This window comes from Rattus norvegicus, chromosome 11 (assembly GCF_036323735.1).
Source record: "Rattus norvegicus strain BN/NHsdMcwi chromosome 11, GRCr8, whole genome shotgun sequence".
NCBI classification, from domain to species: Eukaryota; Metazoa; Chordata; class Mammalia; order Rodentia; family Muridae; genus Rattus; species Rattus norvegicus.
The window spans coordinates 95,865,287-95,877,430 of record NC_086029.1 but is presented as its reverse complement, the minus strand read 5'-3'; the positions used below and the strand labels follow the sequence as shown (position 1 = coordinate 95,877,430).

The 12,144-nt window shown below is 53.5% G+C and overlaps 1 long non-coding RNA gene across 1 annotated transcript; it reads left to right on the top strand.

Moving 5' to 3' along the window:
• The first annotated feature begins 3,168 nt into the window (after positions 1 to 3,168).
• LOC120095702 (uncharacterized) lies at positions 3,169 to 11,808 on the top strand. The gene is made up of 2 exons (XR_005491493.2): positions 3,169 to 9,971; positions 11,326 to 11,808. It is a non-coding gene; the product is annotated as an uncharacterized LOC120095702 (long non-coding RNA).
• The last annotated feature ends 336 nt before the right edge of the window (positions 11,809 to 12,144 follow it).

The following is a 12,144-nucleotide window of genomic DNA, read 5'->3' as shown; positions in this document are numbered from 1 at the left end:
CTTCTAAAGCGCTAAGGACAGAGTGCACCTCCCTTACTAAGCCTTGCCATGGACCCGGGGAACAAGCAGAGCGGCTCAGGTCTATAATCCCAGAACTTGAGACGCAGAGGCAGGCGGATGTCTCTGAGTTTTAGGCCAGCATGGTCTATGTAGCAAGGTCCAGGACAGCCAGGGCTAGCTACATAGTGAGACTTTATGGGGTTGGGGATTTAGCTCAGTGGTAGAGCACTTGCCTAGCAAGCACAAGGCCCTGGGTTCCGTCCCCAGCTCCGGGGGGAGGGGAGGGGGGAGGAAAAGGAAAAAAAAAAGGAAAAAACAAAAAGAGACTTTATCTCTAAAAACAAACAAAAGGGTGTGAAGGATGCAGTGGCCAGAGTTCAGATGACTGGCCTCCTTCAGAGCTTGGAAGCTCTGGCCAGCCCACAGCTAGGCAAAACTTCTGCCCACAGCATGCCATCACTTTAGGTACCAGATGTTTAAGGAACCACAGGGTTCTGATGAATTGGGAAGCCATTGGCTGTGAGCCACCAAACTTTTCCTTACTCCTCACTTCCAACCCCACCAGAATCAGAGCTCCAGCCCCTGGGTGCAAGAAACTAGACAAGTCACTGTGCAGACTGGGCAAAGGACCAGAAGGCCTCCCTCCCCTATGCAGGTACCACCCTTCCTCCATGAAGCCTCACCTTCTTGGCTTCTTGGAGGGGCCTCCACCCTGGGTCTTGCTAGGGGGTCCCCCTGAGGGCGACTAACACCTGGGGAGGAGCCTGAGCCCCACAGTTACAACAGGAGAGCCATTCTTCCCAGGGCTGAGAAGAAGCCTCCCAGTTCTTGCTGGTTTCTGTCTGACCTGCCTAACCTAACAGAAGTCTTTAGACTGGGTTGCAACCCACCACCCCTAACCCAATCACTCTAAGCACAGCTGTCAGCCCAGCATCCACCTGGACAGGTTGGTATCTCCAGCCTAGGTAGGGCACCTCTGGAAGACCACACAGGGGCCTCAGCTGGGTCAAGCCCTGGTGCTGAACAGACCCTGTAGGTCTTAGACTACCTTTCAACTTGTTCATTGGAAAGGCACATGTTTAGGGGAAGTCCCAGTCAAACAGCCTGTCTGAGTATCACCCAAGCAGGCCACCATAGCCTGTCTAGTCCCTGGGGAAGCCCTAATGGAGGGGCCTTGCACTCCCTTTTTCTAGTCCTGGAGGCTCTACAAATATTCCTCAGGGATATGAAGCCATACGCAGCTCTACCCACCTCTACCCGAGAATGAGACCATTGAAGCTTTCAATCCTTAGAATTATGACTAGGCTCTGAAGCACAAGCAACCAAGCCCTAATCACTGCCCAAGAAGAGGTACGGATGCAAAGGGCAGACAAACAGACACCTTCTTCTACACAGACTGCTGCTCTAATCCCCTCCCCCATTTAGCGTCAGAAAGAGGCCTGGCTAAGCCCAGCTCTGTGCAGCCATATTGGGAACCAAGGTATTATGAGCTGCTCCCCCAGGCCCACAGGGTCCCAGCTTGGACACCAGAACTCTAGCGCTTTCCTGGGGCTCCCTCCACCTGCCCTGACCCAGTGTTCTCTTCCTTCTGGCCTGGGGATAAGGGGTGGTGTAAGGCTGGCTCCTGACTGGCCTGAGGATGGGCAGATGCAGGCCTGAAGGAAGGGGAGGGGTCTCCATTCTAGCAGCAACAGACAGGAGAACGTGGATGATGTTAAGCAAGGACCCAGGCCAGGTGATGTGGAAGACCTTCAGGGCCCAGGAGAAGCCTAGGTCCCTGCCTTCCCAGCCTCTGGCCCCCTCCCTCACACAATAGCCAGGCAGCTGTGTCCCCATCGGCTTTGTCTGGCTTACTGAGGATGGGGAGGCGGTTCTCTAGGAAGGCTCCTGGGAGAGCCCCTCCCGGCAAGCCTCATCAGTCTTGGGCGGGGCCTGTCCCTGCCGGGAGACTGACTTCTCCAGCTCATCCCATCAGCCAGCTGCTTTTGCTCTGCCTGATCTAGTACTGCTCTGGTCTAGTACTCTGGGGTCTAATGCTAGGTGTGAACGTGCATCCCCAGGGAGGCTTGCCAAAGCCTTCTGGTGTCAGAATCTGGCCTTTTCCCCTATCTTCAAACGGGGCCTAGCTCGAGGCACACAGGACATCCCCCTCGGTCACTCACTTCCGCAGCACTCTGGTTTCACAACCCTCCTTTGGATGTTCACAGGTTACCCAGGCCAGTTTCACAGTAGCCTGGCACTTTCACGGGGGTGGGGATCAGGCTAGTCCTTTGGAAGGCCACAAGCCTGGCTGTACCCGAGGATTGGAGGGCTAGTGCTGAGTTCCTAAGGATGACTCAGATGGGGAGCCTTGGAAGTTCCAGGTCTTGGAAAAGCCTCTGCCAAAGACTAGCGAGGATAAATTTGGGTTCAGGAAAGAGACACAAAGGTGCATGAGCATGGAGAGGAGTAAGCAGAGGCCCCTGTGGATTCCTCAGGGTGGTAGACCCCTTCCCCTCTCCCCGTTCCTGGTCTTTCGTAACTAAAGCCTCACCCAGGACCCCCAAACACGAGGCCTTCCGGTCAGGTTAAGAAGGAGATGCTGTCCCTGGACTAGAGGAGAGAGGCCCTCATCCCAGCCTCGCTTTCTGGGGTGGTGCCTAGGCCCCTGCTATACAGGTCAGGGAACCAAGCGCGGTGCCTACTCTTCCCCTCCGTAGCCCCAGGAGCGGCGGCGCTGCCCCTACAGACAATCGATTAACGCCAAAGGGCTGGGTGACGGCCGGCGGGGGCGGGGTCACGCCTGGGCGCCAGCAGCATCGGTACCACAATGGGTGACAGCCGGTCCGGTCTCACCACCGGCCGAGCGGCGCAGCGCCGGTACCTGTTTGTCCTCTGCATGATCCGGGTCGTGGTCCGGGTCCGGGCGGGTCCGGGAGGGTCCGGGCCGGCGGGCAGGGGAGAGACGGAGACAGACGGTGAGAGGCGGGCGGGCGGCGGGGACAAAGGCGCACGCGGGTACGCGGACAGGCGCTGGGCTCACCTGGGGTCGCCAGCTTGCTCTTGTACCGCAGTCCTGTGCTCATGGTGGCCGCCGGCGGGGTACGTGTGGCGGCGGGCGCGCGGGCGGGGCGCGGCGACCAGCGGTGGAGGCCGAGGCCGGCTGCGGGGTGACCCGCCCCTCCGCGCCGCCACCACCCGCCCCGCCCGCGCGCCCGCCAGCCAATCGGCGCCCGCCGCGCCCACGCGCGACCCGGAGAGGCCGGTGGGGGCGGGGACTGAGGCGTCCCGCTGTGGTCCCCCCCAGGCCTTTGGTTCTCCGGGCTGCGCGAGTGCTGCAAGGCTATTCCCACGGTCTCGATAGGAGCGCCCCCTCCCCTTCCTGTCATCCAGCCCAGGCCTAGACTCTGTTCTCCCTTGACTGTCGCTGGAAGCCGGTTGGTTCCTGGGCCTCTGACCTTCCATCATTGTGTCCCAGGACTGTGCTTCGTGCAGCCCATGAATGAACTCAGGGGATATAAGGACCCCTCTTCACCCCATCAAGGTGCATTTGGAAGGGGCAGGCCTGGAGCCTCTTGGTATTTGTTGGACAGAAGTTCAGAACCCGAGCTCTCTTGCAGACTGCTGGGTGCTGGGCACTCTACCCTGGGCACACACACACCTGGGCAAGATGGCAGGGTGTGGCTAGGTAACTCCTTTTCCTGGACTGCAAGATGGGGGCATTTGAGGTGTGTGACCAGAACAGAACAATCTGAAGGCCACCTTAGCCCTCCTTGCTCCGGCTCTGGTCCGGTTTTCTGTGATATGTGCTCTCCCCAGTTACCTCCTTGGAGAGGGTTTGAAGGGGGCTGAGGGGCACCACAAGGACAGATTCATGCTCAGAGCGACATTTATACATGAAGATGCTGTGTCTCCGTATCTCCAATAAGTTGATAGGGCTAAGTGACCCACGGTGTGCATACCTTCTGTGTTACTGTCACATCCCAGGTGGCTTTGGCCTAAACCTCAGAGAGTCTGTGACCAGGGTAGGGATGTTCCACTGTCCCAATCTTACAGCCTAAGGATCAGATGGGGTGCGTACACACCGTAGGGTGTGTACACGCTGTGGTGCCTCTTTGGAATCTAGAGAGGGCACCCGCAGGCGATCAAATACTGGTCATTTTGTGTATGAAACACTGGCTTAATGAAGCTAGTGGAAGTGAGAGTCTAGACATCTTTTAGGGTCGCCCTCACCAGTGACTTTTTCATGGAGTTCTTGGGGGAATTTGGAACTCTGTTAAAGGAATGTGCAGTCTGAGGCAGGGGCAGAAACACAATGCCAGGACTTCTGAGTTTACCAGTTCTGGCTCTGGAGAAACCCAGGCAGGGAAGTTAGGACATTTAGCGTGTGCGGGGAGAAAGGAAGATCTTCCTTGAGGCTCTGATAGGAAGGCTACTCCTGATGCTCTCTAGTTAGGAGGTTGTACTTGGCCAGGAGGGCCGTGTGAAGAGGGGAAAGAGGCTTGTGTACAGAAGGGGAATAAATTATAAAACAATTGTAATGAGCCCTCGACACAGGGGTTTGACGAAAATAATAATAATAGTAATAAAACTGCTGCAGAGGTTGGAGATGGGTGATGAGCAGAGCCATGTAGACAACAGCTTTCAAAAACATGCATGTGGGTTGGGGATTTAGCTCAGTGGTAGAGCGCTTGCCTAGCAATCGCAAGGCCCTAGGTTCGATCCTCAGCTCCGGGAAAAAAAAAAAGATTTAAACTCTAAAAAGGTACGTGTATTTCAAATATTATGGTTCAGAGGAGACATGCAGTCGGCTGAGCGCTCACTGGGAAGTGAACGGGTGGTCTGCTGTTCCTGAGGCTCCAGAGCAACCTGGCTTGGTACCACATGGAAATACATCTGGGAGACTCCCTTGTCCTGGGACTCTGGTCCCCTGGTAAGCCCTGGGGCAGCTTCAAGTCTCTCACAGAGGAAGGAGGTTGCGCGTTGTGCTGAGAAGGAATAATGCTTGTGGCTCAGCAGACACTGTATGCACAGGGGACGTTTCTGAGGTCAGGAAAATAGGCCACGAAGGCATCGTCAGCCTTCAGCTTTGTAGGACCTGTCCCCAGTTCCACCGTGCGGACAGTGTGAATGTCACAAAGGTCATAGGCTCCGGCCGGAACAGCCAGGGGCTGAGTCTGAACAAAAGTCCCGTATGGCTTTTGCCCTTTGTCGGAAAGCATGGCCTCCGGTGGGCTGTCAAGTGTCAGAGAGGCAGCAGGAGTGGCAGGGTGGGGACCTGCACATCCTCGCTTACCTGTTCAAGATGTTGTGGCTTCCCAGTGGGCACTCGCTTTGCCTTGCTGTCATAACGCTGGCTGTAGTACAAAGAGAAGTAAACAAAAGACTTTCTGCGTGGGGAAAACGCTTCTTCTTTTTTTTTTTTAATTCATAAGGAAAAGAAGTTAATGAGTGAAAAAAAATAGGCTCTGTCAAGAAAAATCTGTTCAAGCCACTTGGGCTACAAATAGCTCACTTTACAGAGGGGGGAAAAAAAACCTTGTCATTTTGTTAAATCATGCTGTGTCTCCCCTCAGCAGACTGAGGGAGCTGCACACCCCCACCCCGCACCATAAGGCCAGTTGGGGTAAGCAAAGCGCTCTTGGGGAGATAGCACTGGTGCCAGCCATAGTGACCAGACGCAGTGAGGCAGAGAATGAAGATGCCGAAGTTTGGAGGTGGGGAAGTTTATTCTGGGTGACAGAGAGGTGGGAGCAACCGGTGGTGAAAAAATTCTAGAATGTTTGCTGCGGCTACTGCTCACTTCTGAGGTTGAGGGCAAAGGTCAAACCGTGTTCCGAAGGTGAGACCTCCCTCGCAAAACTTTCTATAGCCCCTCATCCCATAACTACCTCAGAACGGGCCTGGCTCAAGAAGCAATCCCTGGCTTTTGTGCCTACGCACAGGACAGCAAATGCTGCTCATAAGGAGCCTGGGATCCGCATGAGGAGACTAAATCCAGGCCTGTGGAGCCCAGCCCCAGTTCTGAGAGGGATACAACCGACCAACCAGGCCCCACTTGGGCCCAGCCTGGGGCTTGGCCTGCTTGTACAGCCCACTACAACCCGAACTCATTCTCCTTCTGTCCTCTCTGCTTCATCTTCCAGTGGGGATCAGTCTCCTTCCTGACTCTTCCTTTGTCTTTCCGTGGGTGTGTTCTCACACTGCCCTTGCTGCCTTTGCCGCCCTCCCTGAGACAGAAGACGTCCCCTCATCCTCTTGCACTTGAGGGCTTTGCACCATTCAGCTTCCTGCCAGTGTGCCCTGGGGTCTGTCTGCACTGCCCCTGAGTGTGGTGCTGTCCCCACGCTTCTGTTCCCAGCCCCTTCTGTCTGGTCAGAAGCTGTGATACAGCTCTGCAGAGTCAGACAGTAGGCTCACAGTGATCAGCCAGCCCAGCACCCGGGAAAGCCTTGTCTCATGCTAGACCCAGCATCATGGCAAGTGGAGTGGGGGTGGGAAAAGCCAGCCAAGAGGGTCAGAGTAAGGGAGGCTGCAGACTGCAGGCTCTGAAGCCCAGACATCCCTGCATCTGCAGTGGGTGTATCATTTTGCAAGGGGGATCTATGGTATTTTGTCCTCCCAAAGGCAGTGGTTGTCTCAAAACACAGGGTGAATGTGAAAACATTAAAGTGTACTGGAGAATGCTTTCCTTGATTTTCTTGCTAAAAGAATGTAAGGGGACTACACCAGTCCTTGTCACCAAAGACAGACGTCAGAAGGGCATAGAATTCCAACAGCTGCCCCTGACAAGAGGGCCAAGAGGCTGACTCTGCTTAAAGCTGCCTGTGTGTATTGCAAGCCTCCAGGGAGGCTGAGCCCTGCTCCATACTGAGCAGCTGGGATGGTGCTACAAAGGGTGTTTATGTGAGAGAGGGAATCAGCCTAGGGACCCAGAGCAGCCTGGGTCTTTAAGGAGGTAGAGGGAGCTTCTAAGACATCGTCCAGTCGGAGAGTCCCCTGTGGTCCTTGGGCAGTGTCCTGGGAGAGAGATAGGGTGCAGTCTAGGCTGGGATCCTCGAGAGTGAAGATTGTATCAGGTACAATCAGCTTCTTGCCACTGAGCTCTCCGGGAGACTGACCCTATACCAGGTGCATGCACAGAGCTGGGCGCCTCCCTGCTACGGTACCCCACCCTTCCGATGTTGTCTGATCTCACTGCACTTCTAGAGCTTTATGGAAAGCCAAAGACAGAAGAAAATGATGAGTGACTTAGAAGATGGTGCCAGCACCAAGGTTTTCCCAGAAGCTCAGAGGCATTAAAAAAAAAAAATCTCTTACTGACTGTACTGATGGCTCAGCGGTTCAGAGAATCCAGGTTCCCAGTCCACTCTGGGCATCTTACAACTGCCTGTAACTTCTGTTTCAGTGGTTCAATCCCCTCTTCCGCCCACTGCAGGCACCTTCAGGAATATGGTATATATCCATACATCTCGGCACACACGTATACACATAAACCAAAGTAAACATAAGTCTTTTCAAGTAAACTTCACAAGAATATGCGTTTTGGGAAGGCGAGAGGGTGCAGAGGCCAGAGCAGCGGTCACATCGCCCTAAGTCAGCCAATGTGCTCAGGTAAGAGTCTACTCTTTGCTGCTGCCCCTCCTCTTGGCACGGGGGCTCCTGGGGCTCCTGGGGCTCCTGGGGCTCCAGCTTCTCACTGCATCCTACCTTCTAGACACGACCTACAAGTGTTGTTAGGCCACTAACATGGACCCGAAAATCTTTCTGGAATAAACAGGACCAAAAGCGGGGCTGTGACCTCCACGCATGGGTCACGAGGGCCAGCTGCTGGAGTGGTTCTAGAACCCACTGCAGTAGGCACGGGCTCTAACCCAACATTCTACCCAGACACTGGCTGAGGGATGGTGTGGCAGTAGGGGCAGGACCTGTAGAACAGCACAGGAAAGCACTCGCCAGGGCCTCCAGGGCAGATAGCCACTGCTTGAGTCTTGAAGTTTCAGATGACTGGCTGTATCTTGGTAAGGACATGAGCTCGGAGGTCTCAGCTCAGTCAACCACTGCCCCTGTCTTGCTTTTGGCCGGCAGTCTCGGGGACACCTTGACCCATGGAAATCAGTCAAAGGCAGACAAGGGGACAGTGAGCAGATGCCACCAGCAGTGGGACTGGCCTGGATGGAGACTTTCATGGTACAATATGGTCTCCGCTCAGTACCTACTTATCTCTGTTGAGAACTTGCTGTGTGTCTGACAGGGCAGAGCCATGTACCGTTAAGTGGGAGAGAGGCGTACACTGTGTGCCAGGATTGCCACTTGGCTGGTAGAAAACGGTGAGGTGGACACGCAAAGTTGATGGCTAACGAGAGCCAGCCCTCACATGTGCTTGCTGCCCAGCCCATGCCCTGGGTGGAAGACGCTACCCATCACCCTTCCTTGTTCCAAAAGCTGTCTTTAAGAGATCCTGTGTAAACTTAGTAGAGCGGTACACACTTTTAATCCCAGTGGGAGGAGGCAGAGGTAGAGACAGGGAGATCTCTGTGAGTTTGAAGCCGGGAAGGAAGGAAGGAGAAGAACTTAGTTCCTACAGTGGAGGTATGGAAGGTGGTGGTGTGCCCTTTACCCTTTGCCCTTTAGAAGGTCAAGCCTGGCGGGTTACTGGATGTACTGGTTTCAGAAGAGATCAATGTGATCCTCATGGGCCCTGACTTCTCAGCTGAGGGTTTTTATGGAACCAGAGTCTGATTACACTGGGTTTTTTTTTTTTTTCTGTCCTTCCTATTCAAGATGTGGTCACTGGATTTGGTGTGTGTGTGTGTGTGTGTGTGCGCGCGCGCGTGCCTTTGTCATGTGACATGCTATAACAGAGCTGTCGACGGGTCTGCAAGGTTGTGGGCAACATGCCCTTAAGCCTTGGACACTATAAACTAAACCTCTTTTAAAATTTATTTTTAAACTCTATCATCATCATCATCATCATCATCATCATCATCAGCAGCAGCAGCAGCAGCAGCAGCAGCAGCAGCAGCAGCAGCGAAGGGGCATATGTGGTGATCAGAGCCCAGCTTTGTGTAATCAGTTTTCTACATACAAACTTAGGCTGGTCCTGGGAATTGAACTTAGGTCAGCAGGCTTGGGCTACCAATGCATTTCCCTGACACCGTCTCACCAGCCCAGCCACTTTGCTTCATTGGTGGCCTGCCCCAGGTACTTTGTTATGGGCATGCGAGCTCACTGACAGAGAGAGCTCACAGTTGAGAGAGCAAGCACTTGCCTTCCTTCCCGCTGCCCCACACCACGTCCACACCAGCAGCCCGAATAAGTGTTTTCTCTGTTGACATGCAGGCAGTCGGCTCTGCAGTGACCCACGGCTGCATGTCCTCACGTTCAGTCCCAACTTGGGAAAGAGTCTCAGATTCTACAGGATCTGAGTGCACAGCAGATTTCTGACCTACTGGCCAGAACTGAGAATTCTCTAGCCCCCTCCTCAGGATTGGTTAATTTGTTTGAGGGAGAATTGAATTTGTTTGAGGGAACACAGAACCCAGGAAACACTTATATTTACCATTTATTTTAAGGTACATGACGAAACTTTCAGATGAAGGGCTGCGTGGAGGTGTGGGAGGAGGGAGTACTGCTCAGCGCCATTCCTGGCATTAGTCTCCGGCACCCAAAGTGTGCAATGATCTGGACACTCCCCAAACCCTGTCCTCCTGCTGTTTTGTGGGGAGTTTGTTGCACGTCTAATGCTAAAATTGCCTGGGTGGGGAAACTCAGCCTGGCCTGTCTACTGGACCTTCTGTAGTAACTCCTTCCTCCAAGGCGTGGGGCAGCATCCTCTGGGGTGAGGAGAGTTTGTAAGAACTCCCCGAGGGAGGAAATTTCAGGTCCTATGACCAGCCATGGGGAGGGAGAGAGGAGCAAGAACCATGAAGGAAACCAAGACACAGACAGCAAGTCACACACAGAGTTTCAGCCACCGACGCTCCAGCACAGTGAGTCACTGACCCATCCCACAACACTGTCACTTTAAGAGGAAGAGCAAATATGTACGCTCTCTTTCTTTCTTTTTCTCTTTCTCTTCCTTCCTTTTCTTTTTCCTTTCATTTATTTTTTTGGGACAGGGTCTCACTGTGTAGCCCTGACTTGCCTGGAACTCTCTATGTAGACCAGGCTTGACCTTGAACTCACTGAGATCCACTTGAGTCTGCCTGTCATGTACTGGGATTAAATGAGTATACCATTATGCTTGCCTCCCGACATGAGCATCTTGAGAGACATTCAGACTAGAGTGCAAAGGTTAGAGTGTGAGGGCTGTTCCTACAAACTCCCAGTCCCCACCATCCACCACCGCCTGGTTGCACATGGGGGAGTCCAGTGCAGAAAGGACAGGTCAGCCTGTGTGGAGCCCATGACTCCTTCAGGGTGAAAACTTGTCTCTGCACGTATCCCCGAGTTCCCTTGAATTTGATCTTCTGGGAAACTCAACCCTGAACCACAAAATGGTTACTGGGGGGGCTGGGGATTTAGCTCAGTGGTAGAGCGCTTACCTAGGAAGCGCAAGGCCCTGGGTTCGATCCCCAGCTCCGAAAAAAAAAAAGAACCAAAAAAAAAATGGTTACTGGGAGTATTCTGGGTGGGGGGTGCGTTATGGGAGGAAAATTAGGGAGAGGACTCTTAAAGGGCAAAGGGGAGCCCCTAGGCAAAGGAGGCAGGCAGGCCACCTGCTCAGGGAGAACCAGTCTGCTGTGAAAGGGGAGCAGTGAGTAGAGTGACTAGCACAGTGCATGTTCTCCAGGGCTGATCCTATGGGGCCTGGGAGCATCTTGGTGTCCAGTGCTGGGCTCCCCCAAGAACTCTTCAGCTTTCCTGGCTACTCTGAGGTAACATATTGCAAGGAAAAACAAGGTAGCCTCCACACAAGCGCACGGAAAGAGACCAAGGGGCCTCACGGCAGAGGGGCAGAGGGTTGGCTGAGAACTCTGTACATGGAGCTGCCTCCCAAGAGGAGGCTTATCCAAGCTCAGAGTATCTTTGGGATGAAGACTTGGGTGTGACATCTTCCATGTCTTTCGGAAGACATCTCCTGAGTCACAGAGTTTCTCAAGGACTAGCCCTTTACCTACCAGGAAGATGGGTGACCAGGACCACCCACGTAACTTTGTCTAGTAATCCCCAGCAGAACACACAGCTTTCTGCAGCAGGACACAGCTTGATTACCACAGCAGAAACAGGGCAGGAGCTCAGACTCCATGACTTAGAGGGAAACAGTTTACTATCTATGTATTCCTTGGTGACAATCCCATCAGCATCCTTGGTGTGGACACAAAGAGTCTAAACTCTTTACAGGTACAGGAAAGTTCCAGACTCAAGGAGGAGAATGGTGGCCCCTCGTGTGCTCGCCAGAAATCTAAAGACACAAGTCAGACAACTGTGCTCAACGAGAAAACTAAAGCCCAGTCCCAGACCTGGATCTAGCAGCCATGTGCAGCGAGAAGGCACCTGACATCGCCTACTAATACATGTTCCCTGCCACCTTCCTCTACCTGCAGCAGCTTCCATTGGAACTTCATTTCTATGACATTTTGAAAATCCATGTAGTTCAAATTCTCTGAAAAAAACCCTGAAGTCCTGGGACTGCAGAGATGGCTCAGTGGTTACGAGTCCTGGTCGTTTGGATCTGGGTTCAATTTCCAGTGCTTCCATGGAGGCTCACTACTGGTTCCAGGAGATCCGGCACCCTCTTCTCTTCTCAGGCTCTAGATATGAAGGTGATGCACAGATATTTGTGTAGGTAAAATAATCATATACAATAAAAAAATAACCAACTGAGCTATGCAGTTCCTTAACCCACCCCCTAAGAAGCTCCCAGAAATGCCTGACAGCAAAGGAAAGCCCCAGTCTGTGCTGGAGGTGGTTATATTCCCGTGAGGTTCAAAGCCGAGAAGGGATGCAGGCTGTGTACCAGACGTGTGACCTCTTGAATAACTCCCTTCACTATCCTCCCACCATCTTGGGCCATAACCACCAGGCCTGATGGTGTCTAGATCACTCCATCCGCCTAGGCTCATGAGGAAATGGTCCAGGTTTCTTGCATCTCAGACCCTAAATGCAGACTTTTCAGCCGTGATGCCAGACAGCAGCTGACCTGCCTCTCTGGAGGCAGTG